We start from the raw sequence: 14,378 nt of genomic DNA, 5'->3' as shown, positions 1-14,378 counted from the left end.
GTAAACATTTCCCCAAAACATTTTGAAATGCAAGTTCACTCATCCGGCAACAACGAGATATTAAGTCGCTATTTGTTCGGAGGTGTCTCTAACTGTTTTTACTAGCCACTATAGTGCTCTAACTTTACCTTTGTATTTCCTAGCAGCAATTCAAATGCAATACCTTTAGTGTACATCATTCCTACTTCTCTTTTTCCTTCAATCACGAATCCTTAGTCAACTAACTTATATCTTGACACATTTTACCAAAGTTGCCTTTATCCTTTACTTGCGTAATTCTTTAAATTATAATTACATGCAACTTAATTATGACTCTAGCACCCATATTAACCTTTTCTAGCCATTTTCATTCAAATTCGTCTTATATTTCCACACGTAATCCACATATATGGCAACAACAATCATTCTCACTTTCACTCGATTATTTCCTAGTTTACATGCATCGTTTTCTATCTAACTTTCAATACTTTGTTTCTCAATCCTTCATCCATAATATTCCTTTTTCATTTCTTTCAAACAACATGCCATACAATCTTAATAATTTTCAACTAGCTTAGGCAAATAGATCCTTTCAACAACCTTAATTCCTCACAATATTCAACTAACCGTAGGCTTTAAAACATTGTGTTAAGCTTACCGTTTTCTTTTTCCACTTTGAGTCCTTCATGTACCCACAGGTCTATTGGCTTATATGTTACCAATTTTTTTTCCAATCAAGCCAATCTTTGTTGCCACAAGACATTTCTCTAAGTCACTAACTCATTTTCAAAGACTACTTAAACCAAAAACAAGAATCCTTACCTTTCCTTGCTTGAATCACCAAAACCAAGCTTTTTTTTCCTTTCTCTCTTTTTCTTTCTTCTTCTCCTAGGGTTTAGATGTGCTGGAAATTGGGGTTAAAAACTTCAGGTTTAGTGCCCAAGAAGTTTGGAGAAGAAAGAATTAAGAAAAGAAAGGAAACGAGAAGAAACAAGGAAAATCACATGAAAAAAATTGATTTTCATGAACTTGACATGAAAAGGGCGTTGGAAGCTTCAAGAAGGAGAAGAAAATATCTTGCTGGAGGAGATAAGGACGGTTTTGGGCTGATAAAGATGAGAGACCAAACTTTGTATAAAATTACCGTTTTACCCTCCAAGTTTCTTTCATTTTTAATTTAGTCCTCCCAACACTCATTTAACTCCAATTTCCTTCTATTATCTTCTTCTACACATGTACAAACAAAGTATAAAGTTTGTACTCCAACGCGGTGTCCCCATAATATTTAAAATATTTATTTACACACGCTATCTTTACTTAATAAAAACATGCACCCCCATTAACGTCATTTTTCTCCGAAATTTTTCTCATTCTTCTTCTCCCCCACTTAGATTGACCATATACTCCTCTTTCATGGAAAATTTTGACACTGAATAAAATATTATTTTATTTCAAAAATTTTCTCTTGTCTCCTTTGTCCCTTTAGTACCCAAAATACCTTATTATGCCTCAATTGACTTCTGAATAACTTTTTATCTCACAATTTCTTTTTTGATAAAAATATTATTATTTTATTGTTATTTCCTCGCGTGCGAAATATTTTATCCCAAACTATTCCTTTCATCTTTCATCACTTTTAAACATTATAATTAACCTTAATTGGCATCCAATAATCTTTATTAGTCACCATATCAAAGTACGGGGTATTACACTTATAGTCAGCTATAGCACCTTTTGACAATATATATATATATAAAGGTCAACACGAGCCCTAGCCTTCATGTTTCATTTTCTTAGCCTCCAACTCATCCCCAACAACCACCAAACCCTTTCCCAACCTCTCAAATCCCCATTGGACTAGGATTCAACCTTCCAAACTTAAATCTAAAGTAAGATTTATAATTATTGGATTTTAATCACAAATTTGTGCCTAACTCTAGGAATCTATTATTTTTAGCTATTTTAGCTCGAATTTGAGCTAGGAATTTGGGAGTTTTTATTCTTCAACAAAGTTGTGGAGGTAAGAATGATTAAGGTTTCATTATATATGATTTAAGTTTAAAATACTTGTGGATTATTGGTTTGAAATGAAAATATGAGTTTAATCGGTTAGTTTTGAATAAATGGGTTTGTTGGAAAGATAAGAAATTTATATTAGAAATTGTTATGTTAGGTTATGTTGAGCTCATGAATTGTAAAACGAGTGAGGTTTAATGAAGCAAAGCTTAGAAGCACGCTTTTGTCAAGGTGAGTAAAAACATCAATTTCAAAACTATTTTAGTATGTAAAGTTGGAATCATGATTTGAATGATTTGATGATGAAAATGTTTTCCACTAATTTTGCAATGACCTCTCCCTAGTCTATGCCGGCTTCCAAGACTTTCAGAAAAGACCCGCCAAGTCTCCAACAAGCCTATCTAGAATTTGCTCATTAATCCACTACATTCAATCACCATATAATATTGATACTTTCATATACTTAATTGAACCATAAATATAAAAATCAATACAAACTTTTTCCTTTTATTCGTAAGTATATGCATTAAATCTATAATCTCCAAATTAATGCTTATATAAAAATTTAGAATTTGTTTACAACTTAACAAATAAAATGCTACGACTTGACCCCTAACAGCGGAGTGACTCAGAATAAAATGCTAAGAGATGCCTTTACCTATTCACGGTGGATCGAACGCGTCACTGACTACACGCTAGGCTGATCCTTATCTACAAAAGGGGAAATAAAGGGGTGTGAATCTCATAGACTTAGTGATAATCATCGATTCAGCGAGTAGGGCGTAGATGGGAAACAAGTAAACGACAGATCAGTTGAATATAAAAATGCAGGATTATAAAAGCAATTCGTTTCAAACGAGGATTTGTGCCTTATATAAAAATCGAGAATTTCTTATAAAGTATAAATAATCGAGAAAATAAAATTTTTCGCATCAAAATATATTAATAATCATTTTTGAATCAAATCAATAAAATTTAGCTAGCTCCTGCGAAACCAAATAATATTTAAAATCATGCACAAATCATAACTCGCTCCATATGCGAGGAATTACTGATTCATTTCACAAATAAACAAATAGGGAAGCTGCGAAAAACCGTTTAATTCTATTTTCACCATGCAAAGAAGTATAATTCATAATATTAAAACTTATTTCAACTCGTATAAAACCATTACATTTTTGTCAAAAATAAATAACATGGCTTATGACTTTTTTAAAAACTTGGCTTGTGCCAAAATCATTCTCCTACTTGGTTGTCAGGGATACCTTTGCCTAGGACTATCCCAACCGAATCCGCCAAGGCTGTTAAAAAGTCATGTTCGTATAAATCATATTTTTATTTTAAAAACACAACCATTCCTTGGAGTTAGCGGAGTTCATCATCACGAGGTGGTTCGGCGTGACGTGAACTCTAACCATACCTCAGGAGATACCCTATGTGCCTCTCCGACCGAGGTACATATATATATCCGGATTTCGTGCCCCTCTAATAGGCTGGTCCACAGAACTCGCCCACTGCAGCAAGCTAACCCACCATACAATAAAATCTCAACCGCATGACATGGCAATTATATCACAATCCAGCCTATCAAGGCAAATAATAGTTTATACACTTTCAATACAAATACCAATCTAGTCATTCATACCCACATTATCATAAGCCATTCGATTCGAAATACACTTTGTAACACAACAAGTAGTAATCTCCAATTACTCTTGAATTTCTTGGTTAAAAATGAAATCACCTTTTAAAAGAATTCAAATTTGATCTTCAAGGGGATATTTTAAATCTTTCTCAAAATATCGATCCCCACATCACGTTAAAACTCTCTTTTCGTAAAATGTTCATTGTAAATATTTGCATGATATTATGTATCAAAATAGCATGGTGAATATGTAATAAATTTCATGAATGCACACCACACAAACAATAAAGCACAATTTCCTTTGATGTAAATCTTTTCGAAAAGCTTGTTTCCCAGTTTAAAACACTTTATGTATAATATATATATATATATATTCCAAATGATTTCTAAAATAGCGTTCACCCACAATTCATTAAAATTCCATCGACGCATGCTTTCCATAAATTTTGCACTTCACGTAAAATATACGTACATGTATATATATACGAAATTCTTTAAAATTGACACCCCCTACTCACCTCATAATAGTGGGATATTACTTCACTATTGATTCGTACGCGTGTATAATTATTCCTAGTTGTCGGTCACATACTTCGTTCGGCACGCCTCCATGACAAACTTTCCTAGCAACAATTTAAACTCAGTATACTTAATCACACATTTGTATGGGTAGCAACTTATTTAAAAATTCCTTAAGCAACTTGCATATTTTTCATCCAAAATATGCACAATATTAAATTACCCATAAATCTTAAAATATAAAATTAACTTACCGTTGAGCCTTTTTCATTTCTTTATGACCTTTGGGCCCTCTCCATGGGCTTCTCCATTTTTCCTATTTGGGCTAAGCCCATTTATTTTTATTTCCTATTGGGCCATGCCCACTTATTTTCTATTGGGTCATGCCCACTTATTTTCCATTGAGTCATGCCCATTTATTTTCTATTTCTTTTCTTTTTTTTTTCTTTTTCTTTCTTTTTCTCTCTTCCATGTTTCATCTTATTTTTTCTTTCCAGCCCGTGGCTTCCCTTCACCACCGTGGCTTCCTCTCTTCACCACCATGGCTTCCTCTCTTCATCACCGTGGCTTCCTCTCTTCCTTTCCTCTCAAAATCTGTCACCAAAAATGTAAAACCCGATCCTATAAATACATGTCATGACATACATGCATTGAGTAGCATGTTATTACGCTAGAAAAGCACCTAAGAATAGACGAAACCTGATATTGTACCTAACGGTACACTTAAATTGATTTAACCTCAAACTAGTTCAAATAGGAATTGTAGGATGAAATTTAATATTTTATAGTCCAGGAATGACTAAAAATGATTGTTCGGAGTTCGAGGGTTCATTTGGGGTAAAATTAAAAATTTTGATATTCAAGGGTAAAATCGTCATTTTGCCACCTAAGATAATAATTTGATCATGGAGTGAAATTTTTTACCAAGATTAACTATTTGGAGTAAAATTTAATGATAGGAAGTGAAAAAGTTTAATTCTGGTGATTATTGGAGTGTAGGGGCAAAATCGTAATTTTGCCACCCACGGACAAAATTTGAGATTTTGAGAGAATTTAGATCAAATTTGACAAATTGGAGAATGGTATGAGTATAAGGGATGAAAAATATGTCTATGGGCAATTTTTCAATTTTTGGGGCAAAAATGTAATTTTTTACTTTTACGGGGGCAAAAGTGCAAATTTCAAAAATTACTCCACCGAGACTTTGGATAAGTCTGAGAATTTTATCTAAGCTATGGATATGTGGGACAAGTGTATGGTGAAAATTTGGAAACAAATGGATGAAATTTTAAAAATGGGCCAATGGGAAAGTGACACGTGGTATTTTTTTTAATGATATAATATTATTTTAATGAAAAATCAGCCCATTTAAACCCAAATTTTAAGTGCTGGCCGGCCATAAGGAAGAACAAGAGAGGAAATAGAGAGGAAAGGAAGAAAAAAAAGAAAAACCAAAGAGAAACAAGAAAATTCAAAGGGAAATTTACGTTTTTCGCCCGTTTACGCGTCTAACGGTAAGATTTTTCGATTTTAGCTTGATTTCTACCCTTCCTATGCCTTTATTTCCATTTACCATGCTTGAGGAGAGAGATCAAAAAGTGATATCAAGGTCTGGATGAAATTCTAGGGGAGAGAAATTGAAATTTTTAGGTTTTGATTTTTAGTTAAATTGATAGTTTTAGTTAGTTAAATGTGTTTAGAAATTAAATTGGGCAAGAAATCATTAAATTTTCACAATACCCACTCTTGGCTGGATGCTCAATGTTGTACAATGATGATGAATTGATTTTATTCTAAGGGAAATGAAGAGAAAATGATGAAAAACGATTAAACGTGATAGAAAAACAAAGTAGAAAATTAACCAAGTTAATGTCCCATTTTTGGCCGAATTTTCCAAGGAAGGGAGTGAGCTGATTTTGTTGTTTTTAGAAGGTTATTGACTGATATTTAATGGTTAGAAATGTTGGAGAGAGAATGGGATCATTTAGAGCTAAAAATGGAGCGCGTTAGCAATTTATCGAGCAAAGTGCCAAAAATAGGTTAATACCGCGTTTAAGCCATTTTAGGCTATTGCATTTAATACCATGCATTAGTATAGGATTTAAGTTAATTATATAGTGATTTAGCATCAATGTGATGAATTGTGTAAATTTTTGTAATGTGTCTAGGAGGAGAGCCTTCCGGAAAAGGCAAAGAAGTCGTACCCGACGTGTAGTGATCGGGGCGCTTAGAAAGCTTTTAGTTTGTACAAATGGTGAGTAAACTTATTATTATTGTAAATTATCTAGAGTTTATTTTAAATGCCCTTTATGTATTTTATGAAATGAGAACGAGATTAAAATGAGATTTTTGATGTTATAGGAATAAATGTGACAAATAAAAATATATTGTATTGATTATGAAATTGAGTAATTGGAGGCTACAAATTGACTTGAAAAATATATATTTTCCTAGGAATGGCTTATGAGAAATGAGTATATGTGGCTATATTTTGTGAATGCATTGGGAAATTTATGTAAGTTGTTTTACTATGCAGGCTAGATAAATAAATAAAAGCCACGTTATACTGTCGAAATTTTATTAAAATTGGTGGGTTAGTCACTGCAGTGACGGGTTTTCGTGGACTGCCTATTAGAGGGGCACGGTAAACCTAGTTATATAGTTACTCCGGTTGTAGAGGCGATGAGGGTAACTCCCGGGGTAGTATTAGAGCTCACTTCACATCGAACCCCCACGTGAATGTGTAACTCGGCCAACGCCAAGGAACGGCTGGTTTAAAAAAAAAAAAGTGTTTCACGTGTGAATATTTTAACACCCTTGGCGGACTCGGTTAGATAACTCGGCCAAGGTATCCCTGAGGATTAGTTTTGGCTTGAGCCTTGTTTTAATAAAAGACATAAGCCTTAACAACTGTTTTGGTAAATTACAAATATTTTATGGTTTAAGAAATAAATTGGAAACATTATGAAATGGGTTGAAATTTGTTGTTTAAACTTGCCTCCATTTTACTCGCCTTTAGATATTTATGATAATGTCTGTTTACTCATTGGGATTGGAAAATCTCACCCAACTCCTTTCCACCCATTTCAGGTTCAGTGTAGACTGTAGATAGCTGATCTCATCGAGGACTACCATTGGATTTGCATTTTCCAAACCGTAGGTTCACAGTCCTCTTTACTTTTGTTTATTCGGGGGCCCTCTTGTTATTGTAAATTAAATTAAATATTTTGGCTTACTGTATTTCAGTATGTATAAATTTATTTAGCTTTTACGTTATAAAAATTATTCACGTATAACTATATAAATATTGTTTTATAAGAAAATAGAATATTTTCCTTAATATTTCTTTTATTTTCTTATTATATTCAAATAACCGTAATTTCATTTTAAATGAAGATTTTAGACTTTTAAACTCATTTTGAATATGAATTATGTGTTTTGTACTTGTATATTACGTTTTAGCCAGTTTCGAAATTTTTGAGAAAAAATGACCAAAATACCCCTATGTGGCGAAAACTCTATTTTGATTGTTTTTGATCTAAAATAGTATATATTCTCTAAAAACTCGATATTTAACAATGATTGCTCACAGGAAAGGAAAGAAACTGATATGTAAGCCTTGCGGGGTTTCGGTTGGCATTCCGGATAATGAGTGTCAATCGGGATGTCGCGGCGATTGTCATGGGCCTGAGGGAGGTTCCGGGTCGTGACAAAAAACTTCATTTTCTCACCCTTTTTGCTGCCATTTTTTGCTCTAAAATCGACAGATTTCCAGCAACAAAACTCCTCAATTTTGGCAGCACAAAGCTATCCAATTTTCTGCACAAATTGGTAGCAAAGAGCTCCAATTTTCTACACAATTTGGTAGCAAATAGCTCCAATTTTTCTGCACAAATTGGCAGCACTTTGTTACCCTTTAATGGCAGCAAAACCTCCAAAATTTTCAGCTGCAAATTCACACAATTTTAGCAGCAAAAATCTTGAATTTTCAGCACCAAAATCAGCCATAAAAACCTTAAAAATTCTAGCAATTAACTTTAAAAAAAATCAGCTTTCCTACCTCAAAATTTTCAGCTTTTTTCTTCCTCCAAAAATTGCAGCAAAAAGCTCTCTTTTCCTTCCTCAAAGTGCAACAAAACCATTCTCTTTGCTCTTCCTCTCCCACGGTTCTCTCTCCCTTTTTCTCTTCATTTCTTTCTTCCTTTATTTTTCTTCTCTTTTTCTTATTCACTAACTGACTTAACTTTTCTCTCTTCCTTTTTCTTTCCTCACATGGCCGGCCCCCACCTTCCTTTCTACACTCTTCTCTTTTGTTTTCTTTACTTTTTTGTCTTTCTTCCTTTCTTTTGTATGGCCGGCCATTCACCTCACTTGGTTCCAATTTAATATTATTCCAAATAACTTTGACTTTTCTTCATTCCCATCCAAACCACATTATTTCCATTCTTGACTCATATGGTCACTCATGTACATATAAAAATATTGTTTGACTTTTCAACATCTTTTCTTCATTATTTTATCATCCATTTTATTTTCATTTTACTTTTATTTCTTCAAAACAATAAAATTTACATATTATGCCTTAACTTCATTTTATTTAACACACCTCTATCAAATTTTCATATTTTAAAATTAATTCTTCCAACACGTGTAAAAATTCTAATTTCCTTCTATCTTCCTTTTCTTACACGTGTATAATCAAAATATCAAGATCGCATTTCAACGCGGTGTCATCATAATATTTAAATATTTACTTACTCGCGTTAGCTTGATTTAATAAAATCACGCTGACACAATTATCGTCGTTTTCCTTCAAAATTCTTCTTTACTTCTTCTCCCCCACTTAAATTAGTCATATTCCATTTTTCATGACTAATTCCGACAATATATAAAATATTAATATTTTAATATTATTTTATTGAATAAAATATTATTTTATTTTAAAATTTTTCACTTGCCTTCTTTGGTCCCGAAACGCATCATTACATCTCGGTTTACTTTCGAATCATCCTTTAGCTTACTAATTCTTCTCCAACGAAAATATTATTATTTAATTATTGTTTTTGCACGCTCGAAGCATTTTATTCTCGAACGTTCCTTTCATCCTTTGTCGCTCTTTAGCACATCAATTCGCATCAAACGATCATTTGTTTGATCAATAAGGTCTTATTTGTGTCCAACGAGGGTGCGGGGTATTACAAATTTATTTTAAATGCAAATGAATTGTTGATGAATCCAAGTTTTTGAAAGGCTTTCAAATCTATTTTGAATATGTAAATATCCTATTATGTAGTAGTTTTCAACAAAAGGGGACAAGTCTTTTCAAGTGTTTTATACCAAAACCACTACTTCTATGAGATGTGTGTGAAATGCTTGGAGGCATGCTAAATTACGATGACCATGTGATGATGAATTCCACATGTTAGATGAGTTATGAAGGACTATATGTTGTATGTGATGACATTGCCAAATATCATGTAAATGAGAATAGGCATATGATGTAAATTATGTTGAGGTATATGACGTAATTTCCACATAGCCCATTATATGAGAATCAGCACATGTTTAATGTCATAATGCTAAGTATGTGAAGTAGTTCCATGATAACTATATTTTATATAGCATTTTTAGGCCCTAATTCATATGATTTTTGCATAGTTTTCAAATAAAATAATTCATTTTACCCCATTTTTATTAATATGTCTTCTTTCGTAAATAATTTGAAAATGTGTGAATTTATGTAGCAAAATAAGGCTAAAATTCGGAATTTTCATGCAAGCGCCATGCACAAGGGTCAACTTCCAGCCCAAATTTGACTAGCATAGCATCAGAATCGGATGAACACTGTGAGATACAAATTTGTTCAGAATCAAGTTATCTTTCATCAGGACTTAGAATCACTTAATTCTGAGCTGGGAGTCAAAAATTAGGGATGTTAAACCGGAGAAAGGTCAAGTCGCCTGAAGCTGCATGCTTGCAAAATCATCACCTTTTAGCAAGTTTTTGGACAAGTTCATGCAAAATCCATGCAAGAGGTGGGCTGTCCGAATTGAAGCTGTCCAAGAGTGTTTGATATCTGGAGATATCAAAGAATTCAAATGGGAAGAGTCTTCACCTAATCAACTAAGTTTGGAGCCTAAATTCAAATCGTAAAGAGTTTAAATTTAAAGCCAGATTTTAGATGATTTTAAGCTTATTTTCTTTGGATAAAAAGGCACAAAATCATGAAGATAATGAGGAGGAATTTCAGCTGAAATGGTTTAAAAATTTAAGAGGGAAAATTCAAGCTTTTGCAATTTGAAGTCAAGGAAGCACTTGGACAAATTTCATGCAAAATTCATCCCAGCATTGGCTGACCACTTTGAAGCTTGAAGGAGACAATTTCACTCAAAAATTCAAGCTGGAAATCAGATAAAAATCAGCTTGAAATCTGGTCAAGTGATCAACTGAAAACTTGAATTCTAAATTTTAAAGGTAGAAGACTTAAGTCAAAACTCTCCCTCCTTAAATACACAGCCAGTCTAGCTCTTCAAGCAAGCCTACTTCTTTTTGTTTTCTGCAATTTTTAGGATATTAGTTTAAGTTTCTCTGTATTTTTCAAGCAAGCTTTCTTTTAGTTTTCTTGTATAGCAGAAATTGGCTTTGAATTTCCAACTTGTGTAGTTTTAAGTTCAATAAAAATTCTGTATTTTTTTTTTATTTTTTCTTCAATTATTTTCTTAATTTATTCACTATTTCTATCTTTTACTTTGATAACTTTCCATTTAAACCTAAGTTCTTTCAAGAAGGAGTTAGTTTGGAGAAAGCTTTTCATCTCAACCTCCTTGCTTATTCTTCTTAGCACACTTTCGGTTTTCAATTAATAAAATTCTGTTTATTTTCTTATCTTTTTATGCAATTTCGATCCACCATTGGAGCTTCATTAAAGTTTGCTGAAGTTGGTAAAGTAATAAAATTTTTAGTTGATTTTTAATCCTAGAAATCTTGTTACTTCATTGATCGAGCCTACCTTAATAATAAGGTGATTTCCGTATTAAGGTTAAAAGTATTCTTTCTTTCTTTATAATTTTCAGCATGTTTTTTATTTTATTTCACTCTTTAAATTCTATTCATAATAAAAATATGAGTAGCTAAATAATTTTGGCTAGGGTTTTTAATGGAATTTGGTCTAGTAGCTTAGGTAAAATAAATTCTCTTTGGTAAAAAAAATATAAACTTAAATAACTTTAGTTCATTTTCTTCGTGCTTAATACTCCTTTTTGATTCACCTTATAAATGTGATACATGGTAACTCTAATAAACCTTAAGGGGAGAATTAGGGGGATTCTTACTGAACTAGACATAGAAATTTTAAATCCGGACTAAAGGAATTAACTAGGAGATTAGTAACTTTAATGAACCTTACGAGGGAATTTAAGGGGAGTCCTAATGAACTAGACATAGGAATTTAGGAATCCAGACTAAAAAGAAAATGACATATGAATTAGTAGAATAGATGACTTTTATGTGAGAGCAAGGGTAGTGACCAGTATATCTAGTATTACAAAGATAAATTTAAAGTAAATGTAAAACCCGACCCTATAAACACATGTCATGACATACATGCACTGAGTAGCATGTTATTACGCTAGGAAAGTTCCTAAGAATAGACGAAACCCGGTATTGTACCTAACGGTACACTTGAGTTGATTTAACCTCGAACTAGTTCAAATAAGAATCGTAGGATGAAAATTTAATATTTTATAGTCCAGGAATGACTAAAAATGATTGTTCGGAGTTCGAGGATTCATTTTGGGAAAAATTAGAAATTTTGATGTTCAGGGGCAAAATCGTCATTTTGCCACCTAAGATAATAATTTGATCATGGAGTGAAATTTTTGATCAAGATTAACTATTTGGAGTATAATTTAATGATAGGAAGTGAAAATTTTCAATTTTGGCAATTTTCGAAACATAGGGGCAAAATAGTAATTTTATCGCCCCAGGGTAAAAACCGTAATTTTCACCACCCAAAACTTGTCAAAATTATAGGATTTATTTATTTTTGGTATAAATAACTATGGTATTCTAAGTGGTGAAAAACTGAAGTTTAAAGGACGAAATTTTAAAAATGGGCCAATGGGAAAGTGACACATGGCACTTTTTAATGATTTAATATTTTTTAAAAGGAAAGTCAACCCATTTAAACCCCACATCAGGTGATGGCTGGCCATAAGGAGAGAACAAGAGAGAAAATAGAGAGGAAAGGAAGAAAAGAGAAAAACCAAAGGAAAACTAGAAAATTCAAAAGGGAAATCATGTTTTTCGTCCGTTACGTGTCTAACGGTAAGATTTTTCGACTTTAGCTTGATTTATACCTTTCCTATGCCTTTGTTTCCATTTAGCATTCTTGAGGAGAGAGATCAAAAAGTGATACCAAGGGCTGGTCGAATTTCAAGGGGGAGGATTTTGAATTTTTTAGGTTTTGATTCTTAGTTAAATTGGTAGTTTTAGTTAGTTAAATGTGTATAGAAATCAAATTGGGCAAGAAAGCATGAAATTCTCACAATACCCACCCTTGTCCGAATCTTCAATGATGTACAATGATGAAGAACTGATTTTATTCCAAGAGAAATGAAGAGAAAATGATGAAAAATGGTTAAATGTGATAGAAAAACAAAGTGGAAATTTTACCTAGTTAATGTCCCATTTTTGGCCAAATTTTTCAAGGAGAAAAGTGAGCTGATTTTGGTGATTTTATAGGATTATTGGCTGATATTTAATGGTTAGAAATGTTGGAGAGAAAATGGGACAATTTAGAGCTAAAATGGAGCGCGTTAGCAATTTATCGGGTAAAGTGCTAAAAATAGGTTAATACCGCGTTTAAGCCGTTTTAGGCTATTGCATTTCATACCATGCATTAGTATAGGATTTAAGTCAATTATATAGTGATTTAGCATCAATGTGGTGAATTGTGTAATTTGTGCAATGTGTCTAGGAGGAGAGCCTTCTGGTAAATGCAAGGAAGTCATACTCGACGAACAGTGATTGGGGCACCTAGAAAGCATTTAATTTGTACAAACGGTGAGTAAACCTATTATTATTATAAATTATCTAGAGTTTATTTTTAAATACTCTTCATGGATTTTATGAAACGAAAATGAGATTAAAATGGGATTTTTGATGTTTTAGAAATAAATGTGCCAAATAAATTCATTGTGTTGATTATCTGAAATAAGAAACTTTTAATCATGAAATTGAGTAATTGGAGGCTGTTAATTGTCTTGAAAAATATATTTTCCTATGAATGTCTTAGGATATATGAGTATATGTGGCTATATTTTATAATTGCATTGAGAATTTATGTAAGCTATCTTTTACTATACAGGCTAGGTAAATAAATAAAAGCCACGTTATACTGTCGAAATTTTATTAAAGTTGGTTGGTTTAGTCACTGCAGTGGCGGGTTTCCGTGGATTGCCTATTAGAGGGGCACGGTAAACCCGGTTATATAGTTGCTTTAGATGTAGAGGCGAGGAGGGTAACTCGCAGAGTAGTGTTAGAGCTCACTTCACGTCGAACCCCCACGTGAATGAGTAACTCGGCCAACGCCAAGGAACGGCTTGTTTTCAAAACTAACATGTGTTTAACATGTAAATATCTTAACAACCTTGGCGGACTCGGTTAGATGCCTCGGCCAAGGTATCCTCGAGGACTAGTTTTGGCTTGAGCCCTATTTTTAATAAAAGTTATAAGCCTTAACAACTGTTTTGGTAAATTACAAATATTTTATGGTTTAAGAAATAAATTGAAAACCTTATGAAATGGTTAGTAATTTGTTGTTTAAACTTGCCTCCATGTTACACGCCTTTAGATATTTATGATAATGTCTGTTTACTCATTGGGATTGCAAAATCTCACCCACCTCCTTTCCAAATATTTCAAGCTTGTGGTAGCTTGTGGATACCCGATTTTGTCGAGGATTTCAATTGACCCCTCTATCTCACAGATAGTAGGTTACTATCACCAACACTTGGTGTATTTATGGGCCACTTGTCATTGTAATTATTATTGTACATTATAACTTTGTAAATTATTGTATGTATGGATTTATTTTACTTCTAAGTTACAAAAGATTACTTACATGTGTTTCTATAAATATTGTTTTATATAAAAATGCTATATTTTTATCTTTTGATTTACTTGAGCTGAAAATGACTAAAATTTATTCAAAACTGAT

At 32.7% G+C, this 14,378-nt stretch overlaps 1 long non-coding RNA gene across 1 annotated transcript; it reads right to left on the bottom strand.

Moving 5' to 3' along the window:
- Positions 1-4,098: 4,098 nt before the first annotated feature.
- Positions 4,099-4,760, bottom strand: LOC148761342 (uncharacterized). The gene is made up of 2 exons (XR_016028024.1): positions 4,414-4,760; positions 4,099-4,258 (listed from the first exon to the last, which is right to left on the bottom strand). It is a non-coding gene; the product is annotated as an uncharacterized LOC148761342 (long non-coding RNA).
- Positions 4,761-14,378: the final 9,618 nt, after the last annotated feature.

This window comes from Theobroma cacao, chromosome 8, assembly GCF_053813885.1.
Source record: "Theobroma cacao isolate CCN51 chromosome 8, ASM5381388v1, whole genome shotgun sequence".
Taxonomy (NCBI): domain Eukaryota; kingdom Viridiplantae; phylum Streptophyta; class Magnoliopsida; order Malvales; family Malvaceae; genus Theobroma; species Theobroma cacao.
The sequence above is the reverse complement of the archived record's forward strand: the minus strand, read 5'-3'. Positions and strand labels throughout refer to the sequence as shown.